We start from the raw sequence: 24,641 nt of genomic DNA, 5'->3' as shown, positions 1-24,641 counted from the left end.
AAAAGGATACAAAAGATTTCTCTATTTCTATACTGTAGGTGAGGAATTTACATGCTAATTGATTTTGTCTGAAAAGACTTTAGAATGACAAGTTAATTAAAAAGATGTACATGGTGCTGAACCTTATAAAAACCACTCCTGGCTTGTGCACTGATGTTACATTGGCCAAGGAATCTATGATAGCTTTGTCTCCTATCTCCCTCAAAACAAGGTCTATTCCCAAGTGATTCTTTCTTAATTTAAGAACTTGGGGAAATGAAGTTCATACAACATTTCATATTTTACCTCACAGCTGGCTTTGTTTTGTTATTTTGAACGTTAAACATTGGTAGCAAAAATGGATTTCCCTTCAGCCAACAAAGGAACTTATAATCACATCACCTACTGTATATATTAAAGCATACTCATTTCTGCCACCCAAAAACATTGCTAGGGAACATTTGTTCAGGGGGACATAAAGTGGCTAATAAGATATATTTAATCTGATTTTGAGTCCTCTTAATTTTACAGATATGGTTAAGATGCTCTGACATGCTGAGATCTAACCAAAGTGATGAAATCACATATTCACTTCCTATTTTCTCATGGCCTGTCCTATACTTAGTCTTATGGCAGGTTTGTTTCTTTGATTGGCGTATCATCGAACCTTGGCTAATGACTTAGACCTAAGTGATATTGCTTTTTGAACATAATTTGAGGATTCAAAATAATTACAGCATTTTAGATTGAGGCGTGTTTTATCTTTTGGTTTTATCTTACTGTTATTCTGAGAGCTCATTATATGGTAATTGTTTTAATGTAGGATTTACAAACTACCTAATATCATGGGAGGCAAAGACTAGAAAGGATAAAAGGTAGTGTAAAAATATTATATTAATGTGTGTGCATGTGTCCAGTTACATCTACGTCTGTATCATATGTATGTATCTAATGCACATACATTTGTGTCCTTTAAATGTCTAAGTCTGGCTATGCACTGTGCAATTGATTAGTCTAAGCTGCGCAACTCCCAACAAACAATTAAAAAGAGTATCAATAATAAAATGTAATACATACATAAATCTATTAAAACCACCACTTCATGATAATGAAGAAAAATAATTAAATATTATCTCATTTCTGCCCATCTGGCACATTTGAGCAGAGTGACTGCTCTCCAAATCCCTTCAATTAAATGTCATATAAGCTGCCTTCTAGTCACGTCCTCTGCCCTCTGTAGCAGCAGTACCCAGAAAGGCACCCATTTCCTTGGATTCTGGTAGAAGGTCTCCAAACAGATTTTGCCTCTGAAACCCCTATCAGGTTTAGCATATTTTTTACTGTTTTGATTAATGTGGTTGCCTTAGTCAGGGATGTCTTATCTTGCTTTGTGTGTTTTTAATTAAATAAATAAAAATAGGATTTCATTGTTCTCACTTGCTTCTGTTTCTAGCCAATTTACTAGTGTCTGTGATACTTGTTTCATTGAAATATCACCTTTCCCCCTTCTCTCTTTCCAAGACAACACATCACATTTTATGGAGTTGGATGAATAGAACACAACTATCAGTTTTTAATTTATATCAGTCCAAGGGAAGAAACCTAAAGACCCTCTTTATCCTGAGCAATGCTAGGCATCCCGAATAGTTCTGCACTTGGTAGCAGTCAGAATTCAGCTTTCAGCTCCCTGGTTTTCCTCCAGTGTCCAAGCAAATGTGATGTCCTAAACTGGAGCTCCTCTCCAATAGAGAAGATGTATTTCTGGCTCATCCTACTTGGGCCCCACCACAACTGTTATATAATAAAATTACAAGTTATCATTATAACTTTATATATTATATCATTATATAACTTTAGATAATAGAACTGATTGAGGAAGGATAAATATTAAAATTTTATTCAGGAAAATAAGAAATTGTATAACTTTTGTATGTCTGAGAGAATACAAAATGTATTTCCAATACATTAAAAAGACATTTCATTAAAAATGTCTTTTTAATGAAGATATTATTACGATTTGACATTAGCCTACAAATCTTTTTCAACAATTTCCTGAAAGATAAGTGAATAAGGCACATACAAGCTCTCTTCTTTTCCATGATCTGGTCATCGAGGACAAAACTGAGTATACCTATAAAGTGACTCCAAACAATAAAATAACAGACCTAAACTAATCTTAATGCTGCTTTAAGATATGTAGGGTTATAAATCTTTAATCTCCCATGTCTCCATTTTGTTCTCCCATTTTTGGGGAAAATAATATAGCAAAAATGTTAGCTTCTGCTCCTACTTGGTGACTTATGCATTCATATATTCAACTTATATTCAATGCACCATTAAAATCCCCCAGCCAAGAGATCAAGAGGCCAAGAATCTAAAATGCAGATCTCTGAGTCAAGAGCAAACTGAGTAGGAAAGAAGAGAAAGTATTGGTAGCATCTAATGCAGTAACAATTTTATTTCATTCCTGAAGCTCTTTAGATCTATCTTGAGGGGCATTTCCTACCTGGTAGTCCAAGGATAGTCAAATATGGACGACACTCTGTAAGACCATTACTCTCTGTGGTGCAGGTACGCCATAACCCCTGGGAAGTATAGACATCCGCGATAGGATTGTTCATAAGATCTTGCACGCTCCACTGGTTCATGCAAGTAGATGCAATAATTCCAGCAACTCCTACCAGGCAAACCATAAAGCCTATGGTCTGGCATATAGGCATATTTGCAGCTTTCTCTGAAAATGGGCTTCCAAGGTGTAATAGTAGGCCTGTGATCTCCTCTGTTCACCTGTCAAACAGAAAGGGGCTTTTACTGACAGGTGGCTGCACACGTCACTAATGGGACAGGAAATCTGCCCTGTGCCATAGAGACTCGCCCTGTTCCCTTTATCTGTTTCAGTTAGATTATTTGCCTCAATCGGTACCAAGGGCCATTTGTTATTCTTTCTGCCAGTGCCTTGCTCTCTATTTACTTTTTGATGGTAGTTTTCATGACTAATTGAAAGGTTGGCATCAGCTTGGCAATTCTAGAAAGAAATGTTGGATGTACTGTTAAAATAGACTTATTGAACATAAAAACAATATTAGGTGCTACTGTCTTTTCAGAATGTAGTTTACTGTTGTAGTTTGAATGTAGTTTACTGCTAATGCTACAGATTAGCATGCAGGCAATATGAAGATACAGATTTTGATTTTAGCCATATCCTCCATGCTCCAGTAAGGTGTTAATATTGAAAATATTTTCTACTGAAATACTTGAAATGATGAAAACTAAGTTTTATAAGATAAATAATAGAATTACCTTTATTTTAAATGTATATTGCTAAACAGAATAGAATTCTTTATTTATTTAATTCTTTATTTAAAAGCATCGTTCTAATTAAATCCTTTAAGACTTAATGACACTTATTCATTTTTCTCTTTTAAATTATAATTGTCCTGTTTTTCTTTTTTAAAGAAATAGCAGCATCCAAAAGAACAAGGGATCAGAAGTTTTTTTAGCTAGAAACCGAGTAGGAAGTGAGGAAATACTGACTGCCAGGAAATTCCACATTTCTCATGTCCAGTCAACCTACCTATAATGCAGATAGTATGTTTGCGATAGTATGACATTAATAACCAATGACTGTATTTCATCTTATTTTCTTGATAATGAAAATTACTTCATCCAGAATAGTACCTGTTGTACTAGCTGATAATTACCGTGTGAATTTTTGCTGTTTTATGATCTAGAGATGGAAGGGTGAATGTTATGTTTTCTCATCTGCTGTCATGGCAAAGATGAAAATGTCAGGTCAACAATAAAAACTAAACATTTTTTTTCTTCTGTTCAATTGTGTTCAATTCTCAGAGACTGTCTGGACAAGTCCCTGCAATTTTCTTAGCAAGGTTTTTCAGAAATGGTTTGCTTCCTTCCCAGGGCTGATCCAAGAAGAAGATTCTGGCTTGTGCCTAAGGTGAGAATAGAACTAGAACTCACGGTCTCCTGGTTTCTAGCTTGATGCCTTAACTATTACAGCAATCTGGCTCTCTAAATTTAAGTTAGTAGTAATCAAATGAAAATTACTATAAAATAACTTAATCGTTTTCTGTGACTTTATTTATGTTTTGAATTTATAAACCACTAATCCCGCTGTCCAAAGACGGAATCAGATCCAAGGATTTTGGAAGAGGCAAATCAGTGGTTCTTTATTAAGATTCTTAAGGCAACACCATAATGAGTGTTTTCCTTCCATTTTGTTCTTCTGTTCCTCAAACAAAAGTTATAATGATTGCATATATGCATGCATATTTACCATTATCTGAGATTGGTCAGATGCAGGTTTATGAGAAGCGAGACCGTCTAAGAACTCCATCATGTGAAGTGTGGTTATTTATAGCAGAGTGGTGAACTAGTGTGGTCCAGCAGCTTGCATCAGTATGAATATGGGCCCCTAATGATTTCTTTAGAGTAGAAGCACGCAATATTACCTCCTTCCATACTCACTCTGCTGCTGTTGGTAATGTTCCTTGATTTCTGCCACTGCAGACATACACTCATGCCACCCCATTCAGCTTTATTTCATTTTGTTATTTTGCTTTTTACAATTTCATTGGCAAAAGGCCTTTTTTCCTTAAAAGCTCCTTGATGAAAAAACAAAAAGAACCTTCCTTCCTTCCTTCGGCTATGGAGATTCTCAGTCATCCAGGTCATGGTTGTCCCAAAGGTGCTTTTTTCAAGAGGAAATTGGACTTTCTTGTTTTTCTTTGAAGACATTTCGCTTCTCATCCAAGAAGCTTCTCATCCAAAAAGAAAGTCCAGTTGCCTCTTGAAAAAAGCACCTTTGGATCCTTCCTTCCTTCCTTCCTTCCTTCCTTCCTTCCTTCTCTCCCTCCCTCCCTCTCTGACATGGCTTGAATCTTCTGGAAACAAAAAATAGCAAGTCAGTTCCTCTGCTGGTTTGAAACAATGCACCCCAATACAGGTGCTGGGTGAGGATCGCCAAAGGAATAGAAGCCTTTGTAATTCTTTTTCTTATGGAAACAGAAGTTTCTATCTGTACTGATATGTTCACTGGAAAGGAATGTCTTTCTGTGGGTTTGTTGTTGTTGTTGTTGTTTTACAAATCAGCTGTAACTTCTAAGACATCTGGGTGAACTTCTAATCCTTACAGAATTGTCCAGAATTGCATCCCTTCTGATCCAGCTGGGGATAAAATGTGGTTAGGAGGGACAGAAGAGTTGCTAGAGGAGTAATAGCCAACCGGACAAGGAGGAACACTGACAGAGTGTTCACATTATTGTGTGATAGAACAGCATCAGTCACTCATTCACAGGCACAAGGTCTAAATTGCAGAACCAATTAACAGCACTAATAGCCCTTGCCTAAATTAATCTTTGAGACAAAAGGAAAGAGAAGTGGAAGTGCTATTAGCAAATCAAGCTGTACCATCCCTGCTTTATTGCAGGAATCTAAGTGTCTGTATTTGGCTATTATGAACTGACTGCAATTACGGTCCTCATTTAAAATGATTAAGTGGTTATAATTATTTTTCAATTAAAACTTAGATCTTCTATTTATGCAACACCACAGGCTTCAATTAAACTTCTCTCTCTTTCTCTCTCTCTAAAAAAAGACCATTTTGCAAAGGAGCCGAGTCCTAGATTCTTCTCCAACCATTAAGAGCCAAATAGAAAGCTCACAGAACTTCTGTTTATATCTCTCAGTTTCCCTTGAAGTAGAGCAGGCTGGTGGGGATTAACTTGCACTTGTAGTTTTTGCAGCAGGGCAAACCTTCAAAGATACAAATCCCAGAGGCACACTGGGCAATTCTGTATTGCTTCTTTCTGCTAAATGTGGCTGCAGCAATTGCTCATATACCAGCTACTTGGATCAAAATGAATGAATCATATATCCTTATTTAGATGGGAAATAGGGTATCATTTATGGAAAACAGTCTCATACTAGGTCAGGTTATTTGTTCATAACTTCCTTCTCTTCGGATTGGTAGCTATTTTGCGGTTCTCAAATAAACTCATCTCCGTTATATGCCATTTAATCCCTTTTAGGAGAAGAGTACCATATCCTGAATTTGAGTTTCTTAACATGCAAGATGTGTGATCTGTGGTTCCACCAATATAATTGTTAGCATTTTCATCACGCTTTTTTATAAACTGCATGATTGAATATGAGTACTGCAAAATAAATAACAAAAATGGTTATTACAACTTTCTTATCCATTTAGCTACCAGGGTGTGAAAATTGGACAAAACAAGAGGATATTTCCTATTTGGATAAATATAGACTAATACAAATAGGATGACTGACAAAAAGATCAAGGCAAAACTAGAAAATCCTATATGTGGGAACAAATAAATAAGGATATAGAACAAACTTTTAAACAGACAGCATTTATCATGATTACAAGTATAATAACGTATTTTTCCAAGGGCCTAAAGAATATAAAAGTGTTATATTCTGAAGCCTTATTCCAAACAGTTTTGTGGTTTGAAGTGACTGAACTGATCAGAACTTCTACGTGCGCTGAACAATGTAACTAAGAACTCAAATTGGGGAAAGAATGGCAATATGGCATTGATTCATGGAAGCTTAGAAGCCTCCAGGGTCTTTGCAAGTTTTAAACTTCCACCCCAAGATTTATTGGGTTTTTATTTTTAAACATATATCAGTATCACTACATGAACAGTGCGGCCTCTGGGTATGGTTCATATTAATACAAATAACAACAATCAATTATTACATTAATCAAACTTATATAATCCTAATATTAATGTACTTGGTTATTTTAAAGTCGTTATTCAATATTTCAGTGTTCCATTCTAATGACAATAATCTTGAATATACATAGTAATACCATCTTCCAACCTCTCAACTTTCCATCTAATTATTACTTATTTTCAATTTATATAGAAATTATAACTACTAATATTCTCCCCTAATTCTTATTTCTACCTCGATTCTGGCTTCTAGTCAGGTCACTCTTACTAATCCTAATGTTAAAAAACATTTATATTAATACATAGTCCTTCACATAAGGGTGTATATTCTTATTTCTAACTCTATTTCTAGTTTTTAATCAGGTCATCGTTATATTAGAAAAAAGAAGAAATAAAAAAGGGAAAAAATAGCTCTATTCTAACCATCATCCCTTGCCCATTTTAATACTTCAATTTTTATTCATTTTTTTGCTTTACTCCCATACTCCCATCTTGGATCTTTGTCTTTGTCAACATGTGTATCTTCATCATTCCATCTAAATATTTCTCCTATCTCTATCCTCCTAAACTGCGTTATCTCCAGAGTATCCACCCATACTCCTATTTCCCTTTCAAAAACAACTTCCAGATTATCCAATTCCAATTCCATTTTATATCTCTCAAAATGTTTTTCTCATCTTCTTCTTTTATTTGATGATTTGTCTGTTCTGTCTTTTCCTCCATTCTTTCCACTGCCTCCTCTCTTTCCTGGACTTTTTGATCTTCATTCATTGCCAGTTGTATCATATTTTTTACTTTGTCACTTATGCCTTGGATTAAGCATTTTATCTCTCTCTTTGGTTCTTTGTCATGGTATCTCTGATGCTTTGAAACATCCATGCCATTTCTCTTGAAATCTCACTCATTTCCCCTGAAAAGGCATCTTGTTTTAGTTTAATAAGTCCACTTTTAGCCAGGGCCACAAACAATATATTCAGTTCCAGTTTTGCTCATCAAAGAGTTCAATAATATAGCTCTTAATATCTCATGGTTATTAATCAATTCCATTTAAATAGTCCAGACAGATTCCACACAACAAAAGTCACTTTACTTAGAAGTCTTCCTTATCACAATAGTGAAGTAATTAATTAAATGACAGTTAGTATCACCACAATCCTTCAAAAAGATGTTGTTTATTTCTTCTGTCAAAATCTTCTTAGATTTGTAGGGGTGTAGTATATAATGGCAGAAAGCGAAGAGGAATTAAAGAGCCTCTTGATGCGGGTGAAGGAGGAGAGTGCAAAAGTTGGCTTGAAACTCAACATTAAGAAAACTAAAATCATGGCATCCGTCCCTTTCAATTCCTGGCAGATAGATGGTGAAGAAACGGAGGTAGTGACAGATTTTATTTTCCTGGGCTCCAAGATTACCACAGATGGGGACTGCAGCCAAGAAATTAAAAGACGCTTGCTCCTGGGGAGGAAAGCTATGGCAAATCTAGACAGCATACTAAAAAGCAGAGACATCACCCTGGCAACCAAAATGCTATGCCATAGTGCTATGTCATAGTCAAAGCTATGGTTTTCCCAGTTGCAATGTATGGCTGTGAAGGTTGGACCATAAGAAAGGCTGAGCACCAAAGAATTGAGGCCTTTGAACTCTGGTGCTGGAGAAGACTCCTGCACATCCCTTGGACTGCAAGGCAAACAAACAATTCAGTTCTAGAGGAGATCAACCCTGACTGCTCTTTAGAAGGCCAGATCCTGAAGATGAAACTGAAATACTTTGGCCACCTAATGAGAAAGAAGGACTCACTGGAGAAGAGCCTAATGCTGGGAAAGATTGAGGGCAAAAGAAGAAGGGGACGACAGAGAACAAGGTGGCTGGATGAAGTCACTGAAGCAGTAGGCATGACTTTAAATGGACTTCAGAGGATGGTAGAAGACAGGAAGGCCTGGAGGAATGTTGTCCATGGGGTCGCGATGGGTCAGACATGACTTCGCAACTAACAACAAAAGTATATTCCAATCACCAGTAGATGGCAGTATCAACAGAGCTTTCAGCATTGTTTTAAACATGATAAATTAAAATCCAAAATTAATTCAGTTTATAGAAACAAAATTAAATATTTGAATCAATTCAGGTACATACTTCCAGCATATTTTAATGCCTTTCCATAACAATGCCTACCTAGTTTAGAATCCAATTTTCTTTGATTAAAAAATATTTAGCTTTTCTCCCCTCAGTTCCTTTCATTTAGGTCTAGGATTTTTCTCTCTATGATTATTCACCACTTTAAAAGAGGTAATTCTAAGAGTCTCTTTTCTTCTCTGGATTTTCTTCTTTTTTCCTTTAAGTCTAGGGACTAAATGCAAAAAAAGGGAAGCTTCTCACCCAGCTCCAATCACTGTTCACTAACTCCACTGCAGCACCAGTCTTAGGTGTTCCTTGGCTTTCTCAGCTTTGTGGCAGCTATGTTTAGACTGCCTCTTCTCCTCGTCATGGCAGACAGGGAAAGAAGAACCTTAGGTCAGGCAGGAGAGTTTGGTGACTCTCTGCGACCGTGCAGGGTACCTCTCTTTGCTTTGCCTCCCCTACAGGGAAGCTTTGGCTCCACTCAGAGCCCACCAATGGGGAAGATTCAGCACGGGAGCACGGAGACCCGCTCCTCATGTCCAATCTTGCTGTGACATCAACTGGAAGTTTCTGCAAGTTTTAAACTTTTGTATTTCTGTTTAACAAAGATAGACAAGGATTTTGGAAGGTTTAAAGATGCCATTGTCCTTCCCTGGAACTTTTTCCCTGCATTCCAGAAGAAACTTGGCAAGCGAGTTTACAGTGCAGTAGATGCAAGAGGGGTGTCCAAATCAAAAATTATATCCTACATCAAATATTAACTAAACCAGAAAATAATTCAGAATGTATAATGCATGTACATTCTTTCAGTCAAGGATTTTCAGCCACTGAATTTTGATAGTTTCGATGGCTTTTCCAGTATCTTTGTTGACAAAGTCTTTGAATTTCTTAACCTTAACATGTAAGGTTTCTGCATATCTGAATTGGGAATGCCCACATGGTGGAGAAAATAAATCTAGCAATGCACCCCTAAAATGCACCCTATTTATTGCTGTCTTTTAGACATGAGCACATCAAACCACTCTTATCTTTGTTGAATCCTATCAGATACAAATTGACACACACACCCCCTTAAACAAAAGACTTGGAAATCCTATTTAAAGTGTGGGAAGCCCTCTTAGAAGAATGAAATATTTTGTGGAATATTAAAAAGGCAGAATATTATATTTCTGTAAATAAGAAATGGAGAAACATGTTTTTAGAGGCAGGCAGGAAACAGCCCCCAAGTCTTTCTTAATAGCTCACAGCAGATGCCAATTTAAGAGATAAAGAGCTTATTGAAAGAAGAAGCTAACTATATAGATGGCTCTATTCATAAGCAGAACAAATACTGCAGGCAGAAATCCATTCAAGACAGGATATTTCAAAACTGCTTGCAGCAGGTTTGACAGGTAACAAAAGCAGAGTGATAGAATTAGAAGCAGCCCTTCATCCAAGATCCAACACAGGACAAAAGTCATTAGCCAAAATAAGAATTGCCCAACACCCTTTCAGAACACAAGCCCCTTCATTGCAGTCCAAACTTCAAAGTCAGAGAAACCTGGGAGTTCAGATAAAAAAATAAGCCAGAGGTTGACCAGATTAGCTCAGATAAGACCTAGGATTTGCATTTCCTCTTTTTCCTATAGAGCCAGCTTTGACCCCTATATAACCCCTACATGAACCCATAGGAATCTGACAAGCCATTAGAATATTAAAGGACATGTTCTTGCACAGGAACAGGAAGCTCAAATACAAAGCCCAAAGAAGGTATAAAACACAGCCACTCTCAATTCCATTTTGTCAGCTGCCCAGAATCACATGTGGTTCTGCTTCATCAATAAACCTCTCTTTTCAATCAGCCTCCATGTTTCCAGAGTCTTTCTCCCAGCTTGCAACTGAACTAGATGGATATTTCTTCCAATAAAAACAAAGAATGGAAGTTTCTTCACTGGCTCACAGTATAGCCCAAGCCCTACTAAAGGAATTCTAACATAGTAATAAGTTGAAAAACCTCAGCCTTCTATCTTCAATCATTCTGATGACCTCAACATTCCACCCCCTTAACAATGGACTTTTCAGCTCTTTTGCCATTTCTGAAAGTTTTGTCTAATAATAGAGCTATCTTCAGGTATAAGGGGCGTGCATAAGCGCACAAACGTGCCTACCATTCCTGTCCTATTGTTTTTCTTTTCTTCTATACCTTTATATACTATATAACCTTTCTGTATGATAGTTACATATATTGTTGTGACAAAATAAATAAATAAAAATAAATAAAAATAACAAGACAAGGAACTATCTAGCTTTCCCCAAACTAGCTAGCCAATTAGATCCCTTGGAGGTTTCTGCCTTATAGCCCTTAATTTCTGTAAAAAATATTTGATTTCCCATTGTTTTAGTCCTTTCTTTATAATCAAGAACACATTTATTGTTGCAATAAATATGGTTCCTATTCCTCAGAGTTGTGCTCTATACTTCTGAATTTTCTATGGCATACATTAGATGCCAAGGGGCTTAGGAACCCAAGTCAATTAATTATCAGTTCAGTTCCCATCCCAGTGTTGTAGGTAGCTTTCTTCTGGAGATTTAGGGATGAGTAGATTCCCATTACTGGGAACTCCACTCACATCCTTTCCTGAGCTCTTGAAAAGTGCCATGCTACTTTATAGGACCAGTTCTGGAGCTATTCTCCGCAGTGACTCCCGTAAGCAGCAGTTGATTGAAGTTTGCTTTCCTAGTAGACGTCTATCTATTTTTTATATTATTTTTATATCTATTTTTTATATCTATTTTTTATATTATTTATATCTATATTTGTTTTCCTAGTTGTCGTGTCCCACTCCTCCGCTGACAGCTGGGTCAGGGAAATCCGAATCAGGCTTGCCTCTGCAGCTCTGCCCAAAGTCCTAGCAAAGTCCTCAGAGCAGGCAGGAGACCAGTAAGTGACGTCAGCAAGATAAGTTCGACTTTTGCCTGACTCAGAGACTGCCAGAAAGTAGATCCTTTATATAGGCCATGGGGTGTGGCTCCATGACTCAGCACTCATTAAGGCCTGCCCCTCCCTTCCCTCTGTTGCCTCCGCCTATCCAATCTTCTGATGCGAGGGTCACACCAATCAGCTGTTGGTAATAAACCCTCCTCAGGCTCACATGCTGTGGAGGAGGAGGAGGGGTCTAGCTGCTCCGTTTGCCTGGGCATGGAGTCAGGGCTGGGGCAGGGAGATTCTCCTTCTTCTGCAGTTTGTGTGGGCATGGAGCCAGGACTGGGACCGGGAGGCATACATTCCTCAGTGTTCGGGAGCAGGTAAGAAGGCCCCGGCTGCTCTGAGGGCGGGCAAGACACAACACTAGTAGATTTCTATCTCCTACATAGACTTCTGCAAAGCTTTTGACTCAGTAGTACATGATAAACTTCTTCTAAAACTAAAATCCTACGGCATTTCAGGACCTCTTCACAATTGGATAAATGCCTTCCTGTCAAACAGACAACAAGTGGTCAAAATTGGCAATGCTCTATCAAATCCTGTTCCTGTCAAAAGTGGCGTTCCCCAAGGTAGTGTTCTTGGACCAACGCTCTTCATACTATACATAAATGATCTCTGTGACCTTATCTCAAGTTATTGTGTTCTCTTTGCTGACGATGTCAAACTATTTAATACCACTAACAATACTTCTACCCTTCAAGAAGACCTTGACTTTGTATCCGATTGGTCCAAAACTTGGCAACTCCAAATCTCAACCAGCAAATGTTCAGTCTTACATATTGGAAAAAAGAACCCAAATAACAAGTACAAGCTTGATGGACATTACCTTACTGACGACCCCCACCCTGTCAAAGATCTTGGAGTTTTTGTATCAAACGACCTAAATGCCAAAGCCCACTGCAACTACATAGCAAAAAAGGCTCTAAGAGTTGTAAACCTAATTTTACGCAGCTTCTTTTCCAAAAACTCTACATTACTAACCAGAGCATACAAAACATTTGCCAGACCTATTCTTGAATACAGCTCATCCGTCTGGAACCCATACCACATCTCTGATATTAATACAATCGAACGCATCGAGAAATATTTTACTAGAAGTGTTCTTCGCTCCTCCGTAAACAACAAAATACCTTATGCCACCAGACTTGAAATCCTGGGATTAGAAAACTTAGAACTCCGCCAACTCCGACATGACCTGTGTTTAACACACAGAATCATCTATTGCAATATCCTTCCTGTAAAAGACTACTTCAGCTTCAATCGCAATAATACAAGAGCAAACAACAGATTCAAACTTAATGTCAACCGCTTCAAACTTGATTGCAGAGAATATGATTTCTGTAACAGAGTTGTTAACGCTTGGAACTCATTACCTGACTCTATAGTCTCTACTCAAAATCTCAAAATCTTCAACCAAAAACTATCTACTTTTGACCTCACCCCATTCCTAAGAGGACTATAAGGGGCATGCATAAGAGCACAAAAGTGCCTACTGTTCCTGTCCTATTGTTCCTTTTCATTATATCAAATTAACATAGTTATTGCATTCTTTTCCTTATATATATATATATTTCTTATATGATATGTTGTTGTTTTATGTCAATGTTTGTATACTGTTGTGACAAATGAAATAAAAAAAAATAGTATCTCTTTTGCATACTCATACTAGTTAGAGGGAATTCTGACCCTGTTTAGGAGACAGAATGGAACATAACAAGAAATTAATGTAGTTGTGCAAAGCTGCTGTGGATTTGAGTGATGAGACCAATGGGTTTGTGAACATGCCTTTCTATATTGAAGTTGCCTTTCCATTTGTTTCATTTCAGGCTTTGATTTCCATTCACTATTTTGACTCCATGAAAATCCTCAGGAAGCCAAGTAATTGTGTTTTCAAATCAAAAACTTTCCTGAGAGATTAAGAATTTGCCAATGTATTAAAATTGGTTTAGTTCCTCTGCTTTGTAAACATGAAAGTGACATGAGTTTCAAGCAAGAAACAACTTCAGCTTCAACCACAACAATACACAAGCAAATAATAGATACAAACTCAAGGTAAGCAGCTCCAAACTCGATTGCAGAAAATGTGTCTGCAGTAACAGATTGGTCAATGCCTGGAATGCACTACCTGACTCTGTAGTTTCTTCCCCAAACCCCCAAAACTTTAAGCTTAAACTGTCTACTGTTGACCTCACCCCATTCATAAGAGATCTGTAAGGGGTGTGCATAAGGGCATCAGTGTGCCTACCTTCCCTGTCCTAATATTCCTTTTTACTTACTCTTTTCATGTGTCCAAATTATGTTTATACTTTTACCTGTTATCTTATATATGATTGACAAATAAATAAATATAAATAAATAAATAAATAAAAACTGGTAGTCAGTTCAACAATTTGTCTTTGCCTACTTGTGTAGTTGCATAAATAGAGTGGGTAAACAGAGAGGACAAAAATATGTGTTTTGAAATGGGAATGAGGCAATAGGATAGGAAAATTGTGTTCCTATTTATTTGTATCCCCTCCTTGTTTTTGCTGATTCCTGCAACATTTTATTGTGTTACCAACATCAACAATATATTCTTTGAGATAAAGCTCAGACTAGGCTGAATAGCCTAAACTAATATTAACATAATACTAAGCCAGAATAGAGAGTTTAAAACCCAATTTTAAACACATGTGTAATGCAGCTGCGTTCATTGGATCACTTTTTTAAATTACACATGGTTCTAGGCACCAAAAATACATGTCCTTATGAAAAGTCCTTCATAATATATTAAATCCATTATTTAGAATGACCTCCCTTCACCATAGCCATTCAACATTTTTCACTTTAACTTATCTATTGCTAAGCAAATTTCTAACGTCTTTAAGAAAAACTTAAATGCTGAACACTAGATGGCAGCACAAACTTAATTATATCCCCCTTCTTTAAAAAACAAAAACCTTTTTTCCTGCCCTTTCTTCCAGGGAAGGGTACTTGTAATCAAGACATTGAAGCTCTCCCTTATTTGGAAATATTTTCTTCAGTGCTCTGTCAACTGGACAACTTGACAGTTGTCAACTTGACAACTTTAAAGATGTGACTATTCAATTCCCAGAATTCCCCAACCAGCATGGGTGAGGAATTCTGGGAAATTAAGTCCACACATCTTAAAAGTTGCCAAGTTTGAGAAACACTGTTCTAGAGGACAGTGATAACAATAATCTCCAATGTATTAGCAGGGAAATCCTAAATAAAGAACATAATAGTATCAGCCTATCCTGTGTTCCATGTTCAATGCAGGTGTGAAATGCTACCGGTTTGGACCGGTTCAAGTGAACCAGTAGTAAAAAATGGTATGGGTTCGGGCGAACTGTTTTTTCTGATGATCAGCTGGGCGATGATCAGCTGTGATGCGTGATTTATATTAGCTAGAAATGTCGGATTCCCTATTTTCTAGCTAATCTAAATCGCGTGGCACAGTGGATTCCCCCCCCCCTCACTGTTCTACTTACCTTTGCAGACTTGGAAGGCTTCAAAATATTCCTTTTTTAGTTCTGCACAGGCATGCCTCAGGCGTGCAAAGCACTCATGCGCACACAAAGCGCACGCTCAGTAGCAGACTTCAGAGGATTTCACCACTGGATCAATGGCACTTTGGTGTTCTCTTGTTTGGAAACAGCATGCATTCTGATAGTTAGGTCAGGGAAGTTAATAGATAGACAATCTTAGTACCACCAACACCCCAGACCAAGCTGTCCCAATACATTGAAAAAAAAACATAATAATCAACTCAATGGGTTTCCTGGTTTACTGGGAAATAATAACTAAATCTGAAAAGCTGCTTCAAGATTCTACCTATTAACACAATTTGTTAGATTGTGTTTCTCACAAAAAAAAAATCCAAAGAAATTGTTCTTTGCTACTCCTCTTGTTAATTTTTTCTCTCCTCTTCAAATTGTTATCTAGTTCCCAGGGAGAAGACCCATGTGGTACCTATATGTTTCTTTTTTGCATTTGCTTTTTTTTTTCAAAGTGGTGGGAGGTTGTTGCCTTAGGCACATAGACTGGTGCTCATCCTATCCATTTTGTCTTACTGTATGCTGAGCAATAGAGAAATGGGAAATTGATGTTGATTTTGTCATTCAGCAGAATAGGATGTCCAATTTCAGAAAGTACTACAGAAAACAAATGAAAGAAAAAGGGACTTTTTAAAAAATGGCCCTGATGATTTTGCAGAATTTGTTCTCAGCTTGCAGCTATAGAATATATTGCTTCACCCCTGAAAGCATTAAACAATTAAGCTTTGATCAGGATCTTCCATTATCAGGACCAGGTTTTCATTGGTTGCGTCAACCCCTTCCTTATTTTTGCAACTGTGCCTTTGATTTGGCCAGCTGATGGAGATCATAAAGCTTTCTAATCCCTAGGAAGGCAGGGATATTACCAGTGGGATATATGTTTGAACTAGGAAAGGGCTGTAGATGAATCAAATGGTTTATTGATAACTCGGTAAGAAAAGAGAATTAATATTGTAGGCTTAAATGACTAAGTAAACTTATAGAAGAAAAACCAACTCAACAGACAATACCAAAAGAAGTTTGATAATTCAGAAAATACAATATGAGAATAACAGCAATGCTCTGAATAAGGAATATATATGTCATCCATTTGCTCACATAAAATAACAAATAATTACTGACCCCTATTCAAATATTTCTCCCACTCCACGCCATCAGTTTTTACTATATAATATTTTAATTACCAATAACTACTCATCTAGTGTAATTGGTCAATAGGAAAGAAGGGAAGCAAAGAGCGTGAGAGTTTATCTTAGTTTAGACCGCAGGCTTGTCAAACTGGTGGGTCATGGGCTGGATGTGTCACGGGCAGGCCAGGCCCACCCCAGCTCCATGAAAGGAAAAACATCACAAAATATCCCATGATGGCAATGTAACATAGCGAGTTTGACACCCATGGGGTAAAGAAAATACAGAGGTAGATAGTAGAAGTTCATATACACTCAGAATTTTCAAAAGGGAAATTCATGATTAGGATATGTAGATTTATATAGAATAGAATAAAATAGAATAGAATAGAATTTTTATTGGCCAAGTGTGATTGGACACACAAGGAATTTGTCTTGGTGCATATGCTCTCAGTGTACATAAAAGAAAAGATACCTTCATCAAGGTACAACATTTACAACACAAATGATGGTCAATATATCAATATAAATCATAAGGATTGCCAGCAACAAAGTTACAGTCATACAGTCATAAGTGGAAAGAGATTGGTGATGGGAACGATGAGAAGATTAATAGTAGTGCAGATTTAGTAAATAGTTTGACAGTGTTGAGGGAATTAATTGTTTAGCAGAGTGATGGCCTTCAGGAAAAAACTGTTCTTGTGTCTAGTTGTTCTGGTGTGCAGTGCTCTATAGCGTCATTTTGAGGGTAGGAGTTGAAACAGTTTATGTCCTGGATGTGAGGGATCTGTAAATATTTTCACGGCCCTCTTCTTGATTCGTGCAATATACAGGTCCTCAATGGAAGGCAGGTTGGTAGCAATTATTTTTTCTGCAGTTCTAATTATCCTCTGAAGTCTGTGTCTTTCTTGTTGGGTTGCAGAACCGAACCAGACAGTTATAGAGGTGCAAATGACAGACTCAATAATTCCTCTGTAGAACTGAATCAGCAGCTCCTTGGGCAGTTTGAGCTTACTGAGTTGGCGCAGAAAGAACATTCTTTGTTGTCCTTTTTTAATGATGTTTTTGATGTTAGCTGTCCATTTTAGATCTTGCGATATGATAGAACCTAGAAATTTAAAGGTTTCTACTGTTGATACTGTGTTGTCTAGTATTGTGAGAGGTGGAAGTATGGAAGGGTTTCTCCTAAAGTCTACCACCATTTCTACGGTTTTGAGCGTGTTCAGTTCCAGATTGTTTTGGTTGCACCACAAGGCTAGTCGTTCGACCTCTCGTCTATATGCGGATTCGTCATTGTCTTGAATGAGACCAATCACTGTTGCGTCATCTGCGAACTTCAGTAACTTGACAGATGGATCATTGGAGATGCAGTCATTGGTATACAGAGAGAAGAGAAGTGAGGCGAGCACACAGCCTTGGGGGGCCCCTGTGCTAATTGTACAGGTATTTGATGTGATCTTGCTTAGCTTCACCTGCTGCTTCCTGTTTGTTAGGAAGCTTGTGATCCACTTACAAGTCTGTTCCGGTACCTGTAGCTGGTTTAGCTTAGTTAGAAGAGTGTCTGGAATGATGGTATTGAATGCTGAACTAAAGTCTACAAAGAGGACCCTTGCATAGGTCTTTGGAGACTCAAGATGTTGTAGGATGTAGTGCAGAGCCATATTAACAGCATCATCTGTTGATCTATTTGCTCGGTATGCAAATTGCAAGGGGTCTAACAGCGGATCCGTGATGGTTTTCAGGTAGGAAAGCACTAGCCTTTCAAAGGTTTTCATGACTACAGATGTTAAAGCAACTGGTCTGTAGTCATTCAGTTCCTTGATGGTGGGCTTCTTCGGCACTGGGATAATGGTAGAGCGTTTGAAGCAAGAAGGAGCATAGCATATCTCTAGTGATTTATTGAAAATATGGGTGAAGATGGGGGCCAATTGGTCAGCACAGACTTTTAAGCAAGAAGGAGTTATCTTGTCTGGTCCTGGAGCTTTTCCTGGCTTTTGTCTGTGAAATAGGTCCTGCACTTTCTTTTCTGTGATCACTAGGGGTTGTGAACCCAATGAAATGGGGTCAGTTGTAGGAGGCTTGGCTGTTGTTGGTGTTATTATCCAAATCACATACAGTACATCCTATATCAGAATTGTCTCAGATCAAAATGAAATGCCTTCATTTATTTTACTTTACCATGCCACTGTAATGGCATGACACTGAATTTGATCCCATCTCCATCTCATCCCTGGGTCATGATATACTTATACACAGGCTTATTCTTTGTTTTCTGTACTTCCAATTTCTAATCCTTCAGTCATTGCTCTAAATTCTTGTTATGGTTTCATCCATCTATAAATCTTGACCATGGATATTTTAGAATGGCTTGGACGAACACATCTATCTCATCTGTTTCATTTCTGTTTAATATAGTGATCAAATGACAGAGCTCAACCATCAGCTTGACTAAACAGAATTTAGTTTATAAACTCTGTTTACTTAAATCCATGTACCACTTCCTTCATGTGAATGGTCTTATCTCTACCAATGTTAAAGTAGTATTTTCTTCCTTCTTTCAACACTATCCACAGGTATTAAAGTATGTAAGGTATGTTATTTTCCCTTGTAGGAAAGTCAGGAAACAATAGAGGCAGAGGATAGTTTAGCAATGGAGACTGAAAATATCATGTCAATATAGTTTTCTGCTGACTCAGCTGTAGGTTGATACTACTTCATCTCAGCCATAGAGAAAGACTGGGTAAAGCTAAAAGTTGTTCAGGCAGTGTAATTTAAATGTTTCATTTTTTTAACTGGCTGTTTGCAGTATAAAGAGGTGAAGGACATTTCTCTATGGCAATGGCACTTGACTTGAATAAGAAGTACAGAAGTTGGTGGTGCTTAGATACATGTTACTCTTTGTAAAGCATTGTTCAAGTGCTTGATGATACATTTTCAATTATTGTTTTTTTTTTACTTGGAGTCATCCAGTAAATCTGAATATAAGAGATTCAGAACAGAACAAATAGAGCAGAGTATAATCAAAATGTTGAACAATCAGAAATAGTAAAATGGAAAAAATCTCTTTCAATCAAGCTTGATTGCTAGTGATTCATGAACATGTCCATGTAGGTTTTTCCAGAGTAATATTGAAATGATGTACCATTATGTTTTTCTAACTTTGTTAGCCTACAATTGTGTTATTCCTTGGAAGTTTCATACTTGGACAGTCTGAAATGTCTTACTATCCACACTTTTTTCTTTTCCACAATCGTGATATCCGGGGTATTGTGTTCCAAAACTTTATCAGTCTGTATTCGGAAATCCCACAGTAGTTTTGCATGCTCATTTTCAGTCACTTTTTCAGGCTTATGATCCCACCAGTTCTTTGCTACAGGTGGATGGTAGTTGTGACCACAAGTTCCAGTGGACCATCTGAGCGACTGTGTTGTGACGTTGTTTGTAGTCGGTCTGAGCTATTGTCTTACAACAGCTCAGTATGTGATCAATGGTTTCATCCGCTTCTTTGCAGAGTCTGCATTTGGGATCATCAGCAGATTTTTCTATTTTGGCTTTGATTACGTTTGTTCTAATGGCTTGTTCTTGGGCCACAAGAATTAGGCCGTCTGTTTCCTTCTTCCTTCTTCCTTCTTCCTTCTTCTTCTTCTTCTTCTTCTTCTTCTTCTTCTTCTTCTTCTTCTTCTTCTTCTTCTTCTTCTTCTTCTTCTTCTTATTATTATTATTATTATTATTATTATTATTATTATTATTATTAATAATAATAATTTTTAAACAAACATACATAAAAAACATAACATCATTTTCAATTAAAATTACAGACAGTGTGTCGATTGGTTACAAATCTTTTGTGCATTTTCACCATATTCATAATTTATAGTTTTTCTAATTTCACGTTTTATAAATCTAGTATATATCCTCATTAATCATTTATTTAACTATGAGTATTTCTTGCCTCATTTCATACAAAAAATTCTAAATTTTAACTTATATTTGTATCATTCATTTCATCATCCTAAATCAATCCAATAATCATACATCTTTATATTATATTTTGTATATTTCTACAATTCTTATATTGTAAAGATCTCTACCAAGCTTCATTACCATATTTTTTTATCTAACCATTGATAAAATAAGTCCCATATCTTATAATATTGTAATATTTATAATATTATCTTCCTGTTCTCTAATTTCAAATGTCAATTTACTCATTTCAGCACATTTATTTATTTATTTTATTTATTTATTTTATTTGTCACAACATTATATATCAGCATAGGATGAAATAACTATATGATATATAAGCATATATATAATCATAAGTATGTAATAACTATACAAAATTGGATACAATCAAAGGGAACATTTGGACAGGAATGGTAGGCACGTTGGTGCTCTTATGCATGCCCCTTACAGACCTCTTAGGAATGGGGTGAGGTCAATAGTAGATATTTTTTACATTATTTTCTTAATAACTTCATCTTGCATTGATATTTTCTCATTTTTCCAATTTTTAGCAAACACAATTCTAGCCGCTGTTACTACATTCACAATCAAATATCTTAATTCTCTATTGTATGTTTCAGGTATAATCCCCAATATGAAAACCTTTGATTTAAAGTCTATGTGCTTTTTTATCATTTTTCCAACCACGTGTGGATTTTGGTCCAGTATGTTTTCGCTTCTACGCACATCCACCACAAATGGTAATATGAGCCTGGTATCTTATGACATTTCCAACATTTTTCGGATTTATTCTTGAACATTCTGGCTATTCTCGTCAGAGGTAGATGCCACCTGTAAAACATCTTATTCAAATTCTCTCTATATGCAGTTGATATTGTTATTTTATTTTGCTCCCACAATTTTTGCCATTTCTCTAAATCAATCCCATGTCCAAAATTTTCCCTTCAAGCAATGATTGTTTCTTTAACTTGTTCTTCTTCCAATTTAATCTCTAGTAAATATCCACATAATTTTTTAATTACGTTTTCATTAGTACCTGTTAAAATTTTATCTAAATTAGTCAGATTATTATAAAAACCTTCTGTCTTGGAATCTTTATTTTATGTAGAATGTATTTGCAAATAAGAAAACCAATTCATCTTTATATCTTGTGCTTTTAATTCTTGCATAGATTTTAAGTTCACCCTTTTCATTCAATAATTCACTATATCTAACAATTTGTTCCTTTCTAAATGTTATTGAATATGAGAATACTTCAATAGTTGATAACCTAGGGGAAAATATGGCAAAATAAATCTGGTTGGCTGCTAATTTCCATACAGAATGACTGAAGCATCCACAAAACATTCAGTTTTGCTTTATGTATTATTATTATTTTGCAACTTTTGTGTTTGCTCTGCAGTACCTTTATATGATGCATCCTATAACAAATCCTATACAGACTGGCATATGTTCACAAAAGGCACCTGTGTTTACTTTTGGGTGGCTCTCTAGAATCCTGGCATAATATGAGATTCTTTATGTTGTGCTTGGAACAAGAAGATTTTGAAAATAGATTCTATTCTACAGATATCAGAAAAACCCTGGTGTGGCACAATAAGCAATATTTCACTATAAAATCTTCTGTATTAGAAAACATCTGAAGTAGAGTAATAGCATGTACTTCAAACCAAAGATATAATTCCATTAATATTTTACCAAGAATGATCCGGGGAGGTTTTTATCTAATGGCAGAGATTCACAGCACCAAGACACATCAAATTATTGCTCTCTGTATTCATTTTCCCCCCATTTTAAGCTACTCTATTTTTAAATGGATAGCACACTTGCTTGTTGTTGGGTTTTTTGTCTAATTTTTAAGCATGGAAAACATTACAGAAAAGACAGGAACTACTGAAAATGTAAATAGTTGATATAAGTATTTTATTCACAGTTAGAAGATTAGAGCTGACACATCTGGAATGCAACAATCCTGACAACCACTGAATGGCAGCAGTATTATTTATTTATTTATTTATTTATTTATTTATTTATTTATTTATTTATTTATTTATTTATTTATTTATTTATTCGTATTTGTATACCGCCCTATCTCCCGAAGGACTCAGGGCGGTTCACAGGCAAATAAAAACATTTATGTACAAATTAAGATAACCATTAAAAAACTTATTCTAAAAGCCAAATTATTAAAAAATAATATAAATATTAAAACCAATTTAAAACCCCTATAAATTTAAAATCTAGTCCAGTCCTGCACAGATGAATAAATGTGTTTTAAGCTCGCGACGGAAGGTTCGGAGGTCCGGAAGTTGACGGAGTCCTGGGGGGAGTTCGTTCCAGAGGGTGGGAGCCCCCACAGAGAAGGCCCTTCCCCTGGGCGTCGCCAGACGGCATTGCCTAGCTGACGGCACCCTGAGGAGTCCCTCTCTGTGAGAGCGCACGGGTCGGTGAGAGGCATTCGGTAGCAGTAGGCGGTCCCGTAAGTAACCCGGCCCTATGCCATGGAGCGCTTTAAAGGTGGTTACCAAAACCTTGAAGCGCACCCGGAAGGCCACAGGTAGCCAGTGCAGCCTGCGCAGGATAGGTGTCATACGGGAGCCACGAGGGGCTCCCTCTATAACCCGCGCAGCCGCATTCTGAACTAACTGCAGTCTCCGGATGCCCTTCAAGGGGAGCCCCATGTAGAGAGCATTGCAGTAATCCAGGCGAGACGTCACGAGGGCGTGAGTGACCGTGCATAGGGCATCCCGGTCTAGAAAGGGGCGCAACTGGCGCACCAGGCAAACCTGGTAAAAAGCTCTCCTGGAGACGGCCGTCAAATGATCTTCAAAAGACAGCCGTTCATCCAGGAGGACGCCCAAGTTGCGCACCCTCTCCATCGGGGCCAATGACTCGCCCCCAACAGTCAGCCGTGGACTCAGCTGACTGTACCGGGATGCCGGCATCCACAGCCACTCTGTCTTGGAGGGATTGAGCTTGAGCCTGTTTCTCCCCATCCAGACCCATACGGCTTCCAAACACCGGGACAGCACTTCGATAGCTTCGTTGGGGTGGCCCAGTGTAGAAAAGTACAGCTGGGTGTCATCAGCGTACAGCTGGTACCTCACACCGAAGCCACTGATGATCTCACCCAGCGGCTTCATATAGATGTTGAACAGAAGGGGCGAGAGGATCGACCCCTGCGGCACCCCACAAGTGAGGCGCCTCGGAGCCGACCTCTGCCCCCCTGTCAACACCGTCTGCGACCGATCGGAGAGATAGGAGGAGAACCACCGATAAACGGTGCCTCCCACTCCCAATCCCCCCAACCGGCGCAGCAGGATACCATGGTCGATGGTATCGAAAGCCACTGAGAGGTCTAATAGGACCAGGGCAGAGGAACAACCCCTATCCCTGGCCCTCCAGAGATCATCCACCAACGCGACCAAAGCCGTCTCAGTGCTGTAACCGGGCCGGAAACCGGACTGGAACGGGTCTAGATAGACAGTTTCATCCAGGTGTAAGGGAAACTGATATGCCACCATACTCTCTACAACCTTCGCCGCGAAGCGAAGGTTGGAGACCGGACGATAATTACCTAAAACAGCCGGATCCAGGGAAGGCTTCTTGAGGAGGGGTCTCACCACCGCCTCTTTCAAGGCGGCCGGGAAGACTCCCTCCACCAATGAAGCGCTCGTAATTGCCTGGAGCCAGCCTCGTGTCACCTCCTGAGTGGCCAGCACCAACCAGGAGGGGCACGGGTCCAGTAAACACGTGGTGGCATTCAGCCTACCCAACAACCTGTCCATGTCCTCGGGAGCCACAGGGTCAAACTCATCCCATAAAATGTCACCAAGACCACCCTCAGCCGTCTCACCCGAGTCACCGCAATTTTGGTCCAGACCATCCCGAAGCTGAACGATTTTATCGTATAGATAACCGTTAAACTCCTCAGCACGTCCCTGCAGCGGGTCATCCCGCTCCCCCTGGTGAAGGAGGGAACGAGTCACCCGAAACAGGGCGGCTGGGCGGTTATCTGCCGACGCAATGAGGGAGGAGGCGTAGCTACGCCTCGCTTCCCTCAATGCCACTAGGTAAGCCCTATTATAGGACTTCACTAGTGTCCGATCAGCTTCCGAATGGCTAGACCTCCAGGAACTCTCTAGGCGTCTTCTCCGGCGCTTCATCCCTCTCAGCTCCTCGGAGAACCAAGGGGCCAGTTGGGACCTGCGCCGGG

The sequence above is a fragment of the Ahaetulla prasina genome, chromosome 6 (genome assembly GCF_028640845.1).
Source record: "Ahaetulla prasina isolate Xishuangbanna chromosome 6, ASM2864084v1, whole genome shotgun sequence".
Taxonomy (NCBI): Eukaryota; Metazoa; Chordata; class Lepidosauria; order Squamata; family Colubridae; genus Ahaetulla; species Ahaetulla prasina.
Note: the sequence above shows the minus strand (reverse complement) of the source record.